The sequence below is a fragment of the Topomyia yanbarensis genome, chromosome 3 (genome assembly GCF_030247195.1).
Source record: "Topomyia yanbarensis strain Yona2022 chromosome 3, ASM3024719v1, whole genome shotgun sequence".
Classification (NCBI taxonomy): Eukaryota; Metazoa; Arthropoda; class Insecta; order Diptera; family Culicidae; genus Topomyia; species Topomyia yanbarensis.
The window spans coordinates 222,323,049-222,338,314 of record NC_080672.1 but is presented as its reverse complement, the minus strand read 5'-3'; the positions used below and the strand labels follow the sequence as shown (position 1 = coordinate 222,338,314).

Sequence of the window (15,266 nt, the reverse complement as noted above, 5' to 3'; positions counted from 1 at the left end):
TGTGTGAAAAGGTCGATTCGAATTGGTTGCATAATGTGGCACCAGGTTCCCATTGTTCCAATCCTCATCCCTCTTGAGTTGATAGTCTTTCAAAGAGCATCGAAAGTATTCAAGTAATGTAAATTTTAAAAGTCCATGTAAACAAGTCTTAGGTAAACAAGCACACTGAACTGTCAGAAAAGTGAGGTTATACATTTTCATGCAATGCTCTATGTTTTTGACAGGTATATGAATGAATCATTTCAGCATCAGTGATGCCAAGTCTATTTAAACAATAGCCTGCAATGAAAATATAAAAGTCTACAGATCGCTACAAAAATCTTCAATAAATTTGACATAGAAATGTAGTATGTATATATTTTAAATGATCAAAAATGTTGAAGGCTTGTGTATAAATTGGCTGGCATAGGCTTTGTTCTGCTAAATATTTGTAATCTGCAAAACATCTGCAGTGAAAATGCAAAATCTGCAGATTTACTAATATAAATGCAGATCTGGCATCCTTTTAGTATTCCCCACAGGAAATTCATCCAAATAGTGTAAAAATACGGGGAAACAAGGCAAGATAGGTATTCAGAATATGGGGTTAAATGAGCAGCTTGCACTATTTTTGATTTTTTCAATAGTTAGAGGTACCAAATCATCGCGGCAATCGGCAGTAACGAATTGGGGATAAAAAGGAAGCATCCTATCATATAAAATTTTTTGACGAGAAAGGTCTATTCTGCCGGAGTCGCCTTGTGTGTGTAACCCTTCTCCTTCATTTGAGCAATCTGTCGACGCACGGTGTTGTATAGCTCTGGATTTCTGCTAAGCCGCTTCTCGAGACAAACCAAACGTTTTTCTGCCATAGATGTACTATCTGGAAAATTCACGACATCATTTTTCCATAGGAGACCGGTTTGAAATCTACCACTGTCAGTACGTACAGTTGTTTTCTCCAGGATCTTCCGGGCTCTTGAGCCTTCCTCACTCTCCTCTTTCGAAAAGGTGGTTATCCCCAAAATTTCTAAGCCAAAGAACTTTTGGACATGGGTGTGTAGATCATCATCGGCTGTCCTCGCGTTGATATGCATCTGACGGTGAGAGAATCGGTTGTTGTTTCCCCGTGGGCTTCCGTATACAGCCCATCTAATGCGTGTTTTAGTTGCGATCGGTTCACCGATACCTCCTTCCCGCAGTTTCAGGGTGGCTAGCAAGTGAACATTATTCACCCCAATGATCAATCCGGGGTTTGCAGCTGTGAAGCTTTTCACTACAAGCCCCTTGAGGTAATTGAAACGTTGTTCCATCTCGTAGAAGTTGACCGTTTGTTCTGGTAAACCTAAGTTCTCGACCACATACACTTCAGTCGCCTTATGCCGACGGTCACAACCATCAGCCGAAACATTCAAAGTTACTTTTTTTGGACAGGTTTTTTTGAATTCCACCTGTCCTCGACCTTCTCTTTGAGACCCAACGCATCTGCTATCGATTTTTCCACCATGGTGACGGATGATTCGTCGTCGAGGAAAGCGAACGTGTTCACTCGCCCTTTGCTTCCGTAGATAACTACTGGCAACATATGGAACAGAGTCGACGATGAAAGCACACGATGAACCGTAACGGTAGCATTGGTTGCACCTGCACTCGGATATGCTTCCACTGGTGGCTGGTCATAATGAAGCAATCGATGGTGGCGCTTTTGACAACCGTTCACGCCACATATTTCTCCACGGCATGGCCAGCGTTTGTGTGCCGTCAAACATCTACGACAAAGCTGCTTCTCTTTCACTTCTTTCCATCGAGCATCGACAAGCAGTTTTTTAAACGTCGCACAGGTCGCTATTTGGTGGCCTCCACCACCGCATGATAAACAAGATTCTTCCACTTTTTTCGAAGGTATGGCTGGCTGCTTGTACGACGACTGTTCGCCTCGAGATGCACCTGCTTGCATGAGTGTTTACGAACGCCTTCTCCTTGCCTCGATGTCGCTCTTCACGGATCGCCTTCGATGAGTTCGCCATTGGCGTAGCAACTCTGCTGGTAGCAGATGCAATTGTCGTCATATAATCTCCAAAACTGTTCAGGTCCACCATCGGCAAATTTTGCTGGTAAATAGCCCAGTTAAGTTTTACAGTGGCCGGCAATTTTTCAATGAGCTCCTGCAATAAAGTAGGATTCGACAGATGGTTTGAGCATCCAATTGCCTTTAAGTGCCCGCATAAGTTGCGCACCATCATACCAAAACTGACTATCGTTTCCAATCTGTCCGCTCTCGAAGCGGGGGAACTACGAACTTTTGAGATAAGGTTGTGAACTATTTGCTCACGCCTACCATACAAGATCTGCAATGTCGATATCACCTCAGGAACCGTCGACGGATGTAGAAGAAGACTACTAACCGCTTCCTTGGCACAACCCTTGAGGCACCGCTGTAACCGCAACAGGTGCTCCAACTCCGAATATCCGCACGCATAAGTAGACTGCTGGTAACTAGTGATAAGCACCGGCCAGTCAGCAGGATCGCCAGCAAATGACGGAAGCTCTTTTGAGAAAGCGTCTTTCCGCAATTTGCTCTTGCGTAAGTCCACAGAGGAATCTCGATGACCCATAGTTCACGACAAGGGGACCCACGCCTACGGGAGGTTGCTGCAGTTCATGTGGAGTCTTTATATGGGGGAGACACATGGGATGGTTCGATAGCGGTTCGTATTGAGAGGCAACAGGGGAAGAAAACACTGACATTGGTCTATACATCGGGACAGAATATTGAGAACGATCTCCCATTGGAGTAAATATAGAATACTCATCTGGATCACTTGAATAGGGTGGTGTATTTATTTCACTCAATGACTTGACGCTTAGATTGAGTACACTTACCGAGGGAATGAGCTGGCTGACATATGGGGGTTTTACCTGTACATGCTTCCATTTCTCGTGGTGGTTGCATTCTGTCGTGGGTACTTTCAGGCATTACCTGCAACAATGGTTTATCCGCAATGCCTTCGTCAGCACCGGGCTGCTCCTGCCGTAGCGAAATCTGCATGTCTATGAGCGATTGTTTCAATTTTTGAAGACGCATTAGTTCTCCCTCTTATTCTTCCAACTTCTTCTGCTCCCTATACTTCACTTCTTCTTCTTCTCGCTGTCGTAGTAGTCTAAGAAGATCTGCTTCCTGCCGTCGTTGCAACTCGTACTGTTGTTTTTCGTGCTCCATCAGTTGGTGAACATTTTTGACCAAGTCCAACTCTCTTCTACGTCGCATTTCAATTTCCTTCTCGTACGCTTCTTGTTGTTGGACACGTTGTTTACGTAACTCTGTGGGTTCCATATTCCACATGCCATACAAGATTAATGGGGTCTTTGGACAAGCACCGTACTGCGTAACCTTGAGATTAATATCGTTCAGTATGTCCACAAACGGCTGTACATTTACCCGTTGAATTTAGGCTAGGCCGTCAACGTCCGCTGTTCTCACGGAGTCCTCATCCTCACCGATTGCTATGCTTCCGACTGTTTCGTTCCGTTCAGTGTTGGCTGTTCCCCCAACATTAGATTCTGGAGGTTTAGCATTAATCTAAGTGCTCGTGTGAGCCGGATGGGTTACCGTCTTTTTTTACAATGGAGAAGACCTTTACGTCCTAGCCCAGTACACGTGCTATTAGTAGGGTCCAATCTACCACACGGGGTGCACTGGGGGCGTGTCGGGCTCGAATGGTGAGGCTGCCATTAATACCGACTAAACTCTATTGGGCTCCGCCATCATTCCTCCCAGGAACTACCTCTCGGTATTACTTCTGGGGGGATGGCTGTACTAAATGTACTCATTCACTCTCACTCACGCGTTCATACGTCCTGTATGAGGCTTACTTGGGTGCTCTCTCAATCGCACTTTGATTCACTCTCAAACACTCCCACATGAGGCTGACTTTAGTGCTCACCTTTTTCGTTCCTTGCGAGGCTGATTTGTGTGCTCACCTTACTCATTCCTTGCTAGGCTTACTTTTGTGCTCGTCCCACCCATACCATGTGAGGCTGACTTGGGTGCTCACCCTATCACCTGATTCACTCTCAATCGTGCCACTCTATTGTACCTTTGTCACTCCCCCTGGCATCCCATGTGGGACATTTTTCTTCGGCCCCACTTCTGACACACCATGCGGGCTGACTTGTGTGCTCACCTTTTTCATTCCTTGCTAGGCTGACTTTTGTGCTAGCCTCTACCATACCATGTGAGGCTGACTTTTGTGCTCACCCTTAACATGCCGTGTGAGACTGACTTGGATGCTCACCCTTTCACTCCTCTGCCACGCCATGAGGCATCGATAGCTAAGTTCCAACATACTACGCTACGACCCTCCCGTCTTGGCATGAGGCACGCCTATACACTCACTCTTCTGTCTTGCTTCGGGGTGGCTGGGTTTACCCCTTACGCGGTTGCCATTCGCTGCGCCAAACCTGCCTCGGCATGAACAGACCATTCACTCCTTTTTAGCTTACGTCTACTGGCGCACACCTTTGAGCTGTTGGACATCATTCTCGATAGAGCCGCAACAGCAGTCGACGCTCTCTTGCATGTATAGTCGACGTGGCTGCCGAAGGTCAGCTTGTCGTCTATAATGACTCCGAGAGACTTCAGACTTCGCTGTGAAGTGATCGCGACTTCTCCCACATGGATAACTGCATGTTGGGCCGACTGTCGGTTGTTGACGATAACTACCTCCGTCTTATGATGAGCGAGCTCCAGGCCTCTCGCGCTCATCCATTCCTCCACCGTGCTGATCGCGTGTTCTGCGGTTAGTTCTACCTCAGGAATTGACTCCGCGTAGACCTCCAAGGTTACATCGTCAGCAAAGCCGACGATCTTGACCCCAGGAGGGAACTTCAGTCTCAGAACCCCGTCATATATGAGGTTCCATAGCACCGGGCCTAGGATCGAGCCCTGCGGGACTCCGGCGGTAATTGGAACCCTTTTCTGACCGGCATCGGTCTCGTATAGCAGTACGCGGTTCTGGAAGTAACTTTCCAAGATCCGGTACAGACCCACCGGTAGGCTAAGCCGGTGTAACGAGAGCGCGATGGCATCCCAGCTTGCGCTGTTGAATGCGTGTTTCACGTCAAGTGTCACTAACGCACAGTATCGAATACCTCGCCTTTTCCGTTGGATCGCTACCTCGGCAGTATTTATCACTGAGTTGAGAGCGGCCACTGTGGACTTACCCTTCCGAAAGCCAAACTGGTTGCTTGACAGACCGTCCGTACCTTCCGCGTACGGGGTTAGCCTGTTGAGGATGATCCTCTCAAGCAGTTTGCCAGTCGAGTCGATCAGACAGATTGGTCTGTACGCCGATGGGTCGCCTGGCGGCTTCCCGGGCTTCGGCAACAGCACCAATTTCTGCCTTTTCCATCTATCGGGGAAACGGCACTCGTCAAGGCATCTCTGCATAGCTAGCCTGAACATGTTCGGGTTCGCTATGATCGCTGCCTTGAGAGCGTTGTTTGGAACTCCTTCCGGCCCTGGAGCTTTGTTCATTGCTAGGGATTTAGCCACTGCGAGTAGTTCTTCATTCGTCACTGGAGCCACCGTTTCGACCGTGCCCGCACTGTCTCGTAGTGCAGGTGGCCAGGGGCTTGTGGCTCGAGACGGGAAGAGTTCATCGATAATCGTTGCCAACCGATCCGGAGACCGTTCTGGGGGTGAAAAGCCCCCTTTGGTCTTGGTCATCACAATCCTGAAGGCGTCACCCCACTGATTCGCGTTGGCACTCTCACACAGATTGTCGAAACACGCTCTCTTGCTGCTTTTAATGGCCTTGTTAAGGGCCAATTTCGCAGCTCGAAACACTTCACGGCGGTTCTCTCTTGCATCCTCGGTGCGAGCTCTTTGCATCCTACGTCTAGCTCTGAGGCAGGCTGACCGTAGAGCTGCAATCTCGGCACTCCACCAGTATACCGGGCATCTTCCGTTTCTTGGCAGTGTTTTTCTCGGCATAGTGGCATTGCACGCGCGTGATAGAACAGCTACCAGCGCATCCCCGCTTAGACTGTCGGTGTTGGCCTCCAGTCCCAGGGTCGCGGTGAAAGCTTCGCTGTCGAAGTGATTGGACTTCCACCCGCGTACTTGACAGGGATCTCCCGCCCTCGGATGCTGCACATCATAGTTGATCCTAAAGCGGATTGCTAAGTGATCGCTATGGGTGTAGCCTTCGTCTACCCTCCATTCCATGCCTGGAGCCAGACTCGGGCTGGCAAATGTTACGTCAATCCACGCCTCCACCCCGTTTCTACGAAATGTACTAGCGGAGCCATTATTAGCTAGCACAGTATCGAGTTTCGCAAGCGCCTCCATTAGCGCTTGACCCCTGCTATTTGTACAGCGGCTGCCCTACTCCACTGCCCAAGCGTTAAAGTCTCCTGCTATGACTACCGGTTTCCGGCCCACTAGGTCTGACAAGAGCCTGTCGATCATCTGGTTGAACTGTTCTATGGGCCACCTTGGTGGAGCGCAGCAGCTGCAATAGAACACACCATTGATCTTGGCAATCGCAACACCCTCGGCGGAGGAGTGTATTACCTCTTGAACCAGGAACCGTCCCGTAGTACAGATTACCACCATTCCAGATCCGTCCGACACCCAATTGCCGTTGCTGGCAGGGATGTTGTACGGGTCTGATAGGAGGGCGACATCTGTCCTCAACTCCGAGACCGACTGCCACAGCAGCTGTTGGGCTGCTGCACAATGGTTAAGATTTAGCTGTGTAACGTTCACGGCTTCTTCTTATTTAACTCAGCGAAGAAACACGAAAGTCCGCCCATAGCATGATTACGGGCTTGCTTCTTAGCGGTGCAGATAAGGCACTTGTGCGCCTTAGTGCAACCCCTCTCCTTATGCCCCTCCTCGCCGCAGCGACGACATAGTTTGCTCATGTCTATGCCCTTGCACTCGTAGGATTTATGGCCGGACTCAAGGCACCGATAGCACCTTTCCACTGATGGTGGCTGGGGTATACTAATTGGGCATACCGACCAGCCGATCTTCAGTTTACCTTTCTCGGTAACCTTTTTGGCATCCGCCTTCAGTAGCCTGAGGTAGGCTACTTGGGTGCCGGAGGGTCCCCCTCTAAATCGCACAGAGGCCCGCTCGATTGTCACGTTGCATTGTTCCTTAACGGCTGCGACGTCGTCTTCTGCGGTCGTGAACTCGTCCAGATGCTTGCACTGGAGAGTCATTTTCGCCCCTAGAGACCTGACTTGGGCGCCCTCACCAAGGACCTCTTGTGCCAAGGCCTTGTAAACCGCACTAGATTGTGCGCCTCGCTTCAGCATCAGAAGCATTTCTCCCGTGTTGGTGCGTCTCACGCCACGCACATCTTGCCCAAGAGCCGAAAGGCTTTCGGCCGCCTTCATCGACTTTAGGACATCGGCATATTTGTCCTTGTCGGTTTTCAACCACAAGGCCTCGCCTCTGTCCTTGGCCTTCTTCGCGGGCCGCGGTACCTCCGGTGTCGGTGCCGGCTTCTTCTTGGTAACCAGCGTCCAGGGGTTTGGGCCCCCCTGCCCCGGTCGCGCCGGTTCGCTGGTACCAACGCTCTGCTCAGCGAGGTCACTCTCGCCCTCGCTTACCTCAGCCAGACGGCGTTTGGCCTTAACGGTTGCACGCCGTGTGGTGTCGGTTTTTGCACCCTCGCCTGGCGTCTTCCTAGAGCGCTTCGCGTTCGACGTCTTGCGATTGCCCTTGCCCTTGCCTTTTCCCTTCGAGGGGAACTCGGCCGCTGCTTCGAGCGACGTGGCTGCTCCATAGAAGGTGAAGGCCACTGTCTGAGTGCCCGTATCGACCTTCTCTTTTCCCTCCTTCTTGGAGGCCACTGTCTGGGTTTCTCTGTCGGACTTCTCCCGACATTCCACCCTCTTGGCATAAGCCTGCTGTTTCTGTCTTGCGACACGAACAGTTTTTCGGAGTTCCAGGAGACTCTGTTTTAACTCCTTGCTTATATTTTGCTTTGCGCTAGTGTACTCGATTATTGAATCGAGCTGCTCCACCACTTTGCGCATCGCAGATAGTGGCCCGTCCGGTGCGTTGGTAGGGCTATTTCTTACCGCTGCTGGGGGGTCACTGGTGCTTTCAGATGCAGCACTCATCGCTCCACTACTCTCCCCACGGGGGGGAGACCTCGCCAAACCACATCTAGCAAAGGGGTTTGGCACCTCCGATTGTTTGTTGTTTTTATTTTTGCTCTCCATATCAAATCCCACGAGTAGCGCGAGAATAAATGTCCGCCACGGCAGAGCTCCGCATTAGCGTGGTAAGGGACGCTTACTGTGGGTGTTACCCAGGTACCCCACAGGCTCCGTTAACGATCGAGCATCTTTTTCACCCCCTCGGCACGGATCGCTTCACGCCTTGGAATTGGGGTTATGACCTACCTTGCTTTACGTGGTGACCTCGGCCCAGATCATCACAACCATCCTCCTTTACCAGGGCTTTGGACCTGTAGCTCTGGTTCACAATAGTTCCATGTACGTATATTATTACAGACATGCCACTATTGAGATCCGTCATTCGCTAGCGGAGTTGGGTTACCGTCTGCAATGGGGTGGATGTACACGGCACGATTGCACGGTAGCGAAGTAGCTCGTCTCGTGTGTGATCGGCCTCAGCACCTGCAGTGGGTCAACCCAATATTTCCGTCGCAGCGTTCTGGTCTTTAACCCAACTTTTCACTCTACTACTCTGCTTCGTTCGAACACTCAACAAGCTGGATGTGTCTGCGTCCTCTTGTTGGTCTAATAACTGGTATTTTCTCGCAATGTACTACTTCTCGCGTTCCAACTTCTCAGGTTCAACGCCTTTTCAGCTGCCAACAACCCCTGCTGAAGCATCTCCTGCAAGGCCCTCTCTTCCTCCAAACGCTCCATTTCGCGGGCCACACGTGCTCTTCGAGAGCTGGACGTACTGCTCTGCCCAGTTACCGACGTTCGTGTTGGCACGGGAAGGCACGGAACGCACAGCACACACAGGAATGGTTTGGAATGTACTGTATTATAATTCACCCCAGCACAGAGGAAATGGTACCAGCGTGATCACATTGTACCATGCATTTAGCTGCATTATTGGGACCGTCGTGTGCTCCGCAGTCCTTTTTATCCGCTCGCTCATCGTCAATGACATCTGCTACGAAATTAACCTCCGACAATGGCCGTGATGAAACCTCACGTGGATCACCATCATTTTTAAGGTTAGTTGCATGATAGTAGCATATTTCCGAAGCATCTCCGTGCACGAATGCAAATTCTTGAGTTTCTGTTACGACTGAATTTCGGATGCTTTTCTCACAGCAAAGTCCGCTTGAATCTGCTCAAGCTGTAAATATTTTCAACTTCTCCAATATAGTTTTAATGAGATTAATATAAGTTCTTCTACACACAATTTGGTTTCCGATTATTTGATTCCCAATCGCAACAGAATAAATGTAAAATATGGTGTGTATATAAATATTTTTGATTAATATGCTCCTGACTCTTCAAAGGGTTGCAAAAAACTAAATTTTCTGATCTACTTTCCTGTCAGTCGTTTACTTCACCGGAGATGGATTGTCAGATGCGACGCAACTGGTATAACAACCACTTCGGCTCAGTCCGTTTCACGTACGAGGGGTATTTTTCCGCAACAATGGGGTTTTAATTTGGCCTCGGATAATATTGCTTTCTCACAAAACTGGCTGCATTTTGGATTGCTACCTCGGCAGTATTTATCACTGAGTTGAGAGCGGCCACTGTGGACTTACCCTTCCGAAAGCCAAACTGGTTGCTTGACAGACCGTCCGTACCTTCCGCGTACGGGGTTAGCCTGTTGAGGATGATCCTCTCAAGCAGTTTGCCAGTCGAGTCGATCAGACAGATTGGTCTGTACGCCGATGGGTCGCCTGGCGGCTTCCCGGGCTTCGGCAACAGCACCAATTTCTGCCTTTTCCATCTATCGGGGAAACGGCACTCGTCAAGGCATCTCTGCATAGCTAGCCTGAACATGTTCGGGTTCGCTATGATCGCTGCCTTGAGAGCGTTGTTTGGAACTCCATCCGGCCCTGGAGCTTTGTTCATTGCTAGGGATTTAGCCACTGCGAGTAGTTCTTCATTCGTCACTGGAGCCACCGTTTCGACCGTGCCCGCACTGTCTCGTAGTGCAGGTGGCCAGGGGCTTGTGTCTCGAGACGGGAAGAGTTCATCGATAATCGTTGCCAACCGATCCGGAGACCGTTCTGGGGGTGAAAAGCCCCCTTTGGTCTTGGCCATCACAATCCTGTAGGCGTCACCCCACTGATTCGCGTTGGCACTCTCACACAGATTGTCGAAACACGCTCTCTTGCTGCTTTTAATGGCCTTGTTAAGGGCCAATTTCGCAGCTCGAAACACTTCACGGCGGTTCTCTCTTGCATCCTCGGTGCGAGCTCTTTGCATCCTACGTCTAGCTCTGAGGCAGGCTGACCGTAGAGCTGCAATCTCGGCACTCCACCAGTATACCGGGCATCTTCCGTTTCTTGGCAGTGTTTTTCTCGGCATAGTGGCATTGCACGCGCGTGATAGAACAGCTACCAGCGCATCCCCGCTTAGACTGTCGGTGTTGGCCTCCAGTCCCAGGGTCGCGGTGAAAGCTTCGCTGTCGAAGTGATTGGACTTCCACCCGCGTACTTGACAGGGATCTCCCGCCCTCGGATGCTGCACATCATAGTTGATCCTAAAGCGGATTGCTAAGTGATCGCTATGGGTGTAGCCTTCGTCTACCCTCCATTCCATGCCTGGAGCCAGACTCGGGCTGGCAAATGTTACGTCAATCCACGCCTCCACCCCGTTTCTACGAAATGTACTAGCGGAGCCATTAGCTAGCACAGTATCGAGTTTCGCAAGCGCCTCCATTAGCGCTTGACCCCTGCTATTTGTACAGCGGCTGCCCTACTCCACTGCCCAAGCGTTAAAGTCTCCTGCTATGACTACCGGTTTCCGGCCCACTAGGTCTGACAAGAGCCTGTCGATCATCTGGTTGAACTGTTCTATGGGCCACCTTGGTGGAGCGCAGCAGCTGCAATAGAACACACCATTGATCTTGGCAATCGCAACACCCTCGGCGGAGGAGTGTATTACCTCTTGAACCAGGAACCGTCCCGTAGTACAGATTACCACCATTCCAGATCCGTCCGACACCCAATTGCCGTTGCTGGCAGGGATGTTGTACGGGTCTGATAGGAGGGCGACATCTGTCCTCAACTCCGAGACCGACTGCCACAGCAGCTGTTGGGCTGCTGCACAATGGTTAAGATTTAGCTGTGTAACGTTCACGGCTTCTTCTTATTTAACTCAGCGAAGAAACACGAAAGTCCGCCCATAGCATGATTACGGGCTTGCTTCTTAGCGGTGCAGATAAGGCACTTGTGCGCCTTAGTGCAACCCCTCTCCTTATGCCCCTCCTCGCCGCAGCGACGACATAGTTTGCTCATGTCTATGCCCTTGCACTCGTAGGATTTATGGCCGGACTCAAGGCACCGATAGCACCTATCCACTGATGGTGGCTGGGGTATACTAATTGGGCATACCGACCAGCCGATCTTCAGTTTACCTTTCTCGGTAACCTTTTTGGCATCCGCCTTCAGTAGCCTGAGGTAGGCTACTTGGGTGCCGGAGGGTCCCCCTCTAAATCGCACAGAGGCCCGCTCGATTGTCACGTTGCATTGTTCCTTAACGGCTGCGACGTCGTCTTCTGCGGTCGTGAACTCGTCCAGATGCTTGCACTGGAGAGTCATTTTCGCCCCTAGAGACCTGACTTGGGCGCCCTCACCAAGGACCTCTTGTGCCAAGGCCTTGTAAACCGCACTAGATTGTGCGCCTCGCTTCAGCATCAGAAGCATTTCTCCCGTGTTGGTGCGTCTCACGCCACGCACATCTTGCCCAAGAGCCGAAAGGCTTTCGGCCGCCTTCATCGACTTTAGGACATCGGCATATTTGTCCTTGTCGGTTTTCAACCACAAGGCCTCGCCTCTGTCCTTGGCCTTCTTCGCGGGCCGCGGTACCTCCGGTGTCGGTGCCGGCTTCTTCTTGGTAACCAGCGTCCAGGGGTTTGGGCCCCCCTGCCCCGGTCGCGCCGGGTCGCTGGTACCAATGCTCTGCTCAGCGAGGTCACTCTCGCCCTCGCTTACCTCAGCCAGACGGCGTTTGGCCTTAACGGTTGCACGCCGTGTGGTGTCGGTTTTTGCACCCTCGCCTGGCGACTTCCTAGGGCGCTTCGCGTTCGACGTCTTGCGACTGCCCTTGCCCTTGCCTTTTCCCTTCGAGGGGAACTCGGCCGCTGCTTCGAGCGACGTGGCTGCTCCATAGAAGGTGAAGGCCACTGTCTGAGTGCCCGTATCGACCTTCTCTTTTCCCTTCTTCTTTGAGGCCACTGTCTGGGTTTCTCTGTCGGACTTCTCCCGACATTCCACCCTCTTGGCATAAGCCTGCTGTTTCTGTCTTGCGACACGAACAGTTTTTCGGAGTTCCAGGAGACTCTGTTTTAACTCCTTGCTTATATTTTGCTTTGCGCTAGTGTACTCGATTATTGAATCGAGCTGCTCCACCACTCTGCGCATCGCAGATAGTGGCCCGTCCGGTGCGTTGGTAGGGCTATTTCTTACCGCTGCTGGGGGGTCACTGGTGCTTTCAGATGCAGCACTCATCGCTCCACTACTCTCCCCACGGGGGGGAGACCTCGCCAAACCACATCTAGCAAAGGGGTTTGGCACCTCCGATCGTTTGTTGTTTTTATTTTTGCTCTCCATATCAAATCCCACGAGTAGCGCGAGAATAAATGTCCGCCACGCCAGAGCTCCGCATTAGCGTGGTAAGGGACGCTTACTGTGGGTGTTACCCAGGTACCCCACAGGCTCCGTTAACGATCGAGCATCTTTTTCACCCCCTCGGCACGGATCGCTTCACGCCTTGGAATTGGGGTTATGACCTACCTTGCTTTACGTGGTGACCTCGGCCCAGATCATCACAACCATCCTCCTTTACCAGGGCTTTGGACCTGTAGCTCTGGTTCACAATAGTTCCATGTACGTATATTATTACAGACATGCCACTATTGAGATCCGTCATTCGCTAGCGGAGTTGGGTTACCGTCTGCAATGGGGTGGATGTACACGGCACGATTGCACGGTAGCGAAGTAGCTCGTCTCGTGTGTGATCGGCCTCAGCACCTGCAGTGGGTCAACCCAATATTTCCGTCGCAGCGTTCTGGTCTTTAACCCAACTTTTCACTCTACTACTCTGCTTCGTTCGAACACTCAACAAGCTGGATGTGTCTGCGTCCTCTTGTTGGTCTAATAACTGGTATTTTCTCGCAATGTACTACTTCTCGCGTTCCAACTTCTCAGGTTCAACGCCTTTTCAGCTGCCAACAGCTGCACAGCACACACAGGAATGGTTTGGAATGTACTGTATTATAATTCACCCCAGCACAGAGGAAATGGTACCAGCGTGATCATATTGTACCATGCATTTAGCTGCATTATTGGGACCGTCGTGTGCTCCGCAGTCCTTTTCATCCGCTCGCTCATCGTCAATGACATCTGCTACGAAATTAACCTCCGACGATGGCCGTGATGAAACCTCACGTGGATCACCATCATTTTTAAGGTTAGTTGCATGATAGTAGCATATTTCCGAAGCATCTCCGTGCACGAATGCAAATTCTTGAGTTTCTGTTACGACTGAATTTCGGATGCTTTTCTCACAGCAAAGTCCGCTTGAATCTGCTCAAGCTGTAAATATTTTTAACTTCTCCAATATAGTTTTAATGAGATTAATATAAGTTCTTCTACACACAATTTGGTTTCCGATTATTTGAACAGAATAAATGTAAAATATGGTGTGTATATAAATATTTTTGATTAATATGCCTCTTCAAAGGGTTGCAAAAAACTAAATTTTCTGATCTACTTTCCTGTCAGTCGTTTACTTCACCGGAGATGGATTGTCAGATGCGACGCAACTGGTATAACAACCACTTCGGCTCAGTCCGTTTCACGTACGAGGGGTATTTTTCCGCAACAATGGGGTTTTAATTTGGCCACGAATAATATTGCTTGCTCACAAAACTGGCTGCATTTTAATGTCATCGTGGTCGTGTCTTGTATACAACCCTTAATTTTTTTGTTAAAGTCTTTTCGTTTACATGCTTCTTTACTTTTCGGCGGAAGAGAAGGGAGAGAGAGAGAGAGAGAGAGATAGAGAGAGAGAGAGAGAGAGAGAGAGAGAGAGAGAGAGAGAGATAGAGATGGGGGGCGTGTGTGAGGAATGGCAAATGATGGTTTATGCCGTGACCTTATTTTTATAGGTATATTACGCGATATATTGATTGATTACATCCTTATTATAAATAACGTAAGTAGTAATTTTTGCACCATAACTAGTATAACCTAAATCTTGCAAAAGAGCTAAATTTTCGCTAAAGTTGTGAGGCTCAAAAATACAGTTGCTTTCGGTGATGCCACGAGTATAATTATATGAGAAATCTTTTATTTCACTGCTAGGTGAATTACTTGATGATCTGTGTATTAATGTACCATCCTACATTTACCTCAAGATTGAACGCAACGCCTAATCTAAGGGATAAATACATAAACTCACTGTTTCACTATGAACACATTATTTTGTCTCTGAAGTGAACTTACAAATTGCTTTTTGAGAAATAGTTCGTTTAATGTAAAAGTAATTCGCAAAATGTTTTCAAAATCGAATTCCTTGATGCACGTAGATGTGTTTTCATACCCCGATATTCAAAATCGGTTTAGTTTTGCCCCTAAAACACCAGTAAAGCAATTCTCTGTATGAAACGGTCTCCTTTCAATTAATGAAAATTGGTAAGTGAGAAATAAAATTACAAAATGTTTAATATCTCCGCCGATCGTGAATGGATTTCGACAAACTATAGCTTGTTAGAAAGGTATTTTCACAAGCTTTCTATTTATGTTCTGTTTGTGAGACATTGCTTTGTTCGAAAGTTATTTGCTAATTACCTGTTGCTTTTTGACAAAATCACCCATTACTCCGAAAGTGAACAACATATCGAAAAACAAAAATAATAGTGTCAAATGGGAGAGTTAGGCCTTTTATTTGAAACTAGTTTCATTAAAATTGGTTTAGCCATTGCTGAGATAATTACATGACATTTTGTATATACATACATACACACATCCATACATCCATTGTCTCAATTTCTCGAACTGAGTCGATTGTAATATTATAATATTATACGT

General features: G+C 49.2%; 1 protein-coding gene across 1 annotated transcript in view; it reads left to right on the top strand.

Annotated features, from left to right (window-relative positions):
* LOC131693401 (unconventional myosin-XV) overlaps positions 1–15,266 on the top strand; it is a 723,994-nt gene that overhangs the window by 155,203 nt on the left and 553,525 nt on the right. The gene's annotated exons all lie outside the window — the stretch shown is intronic.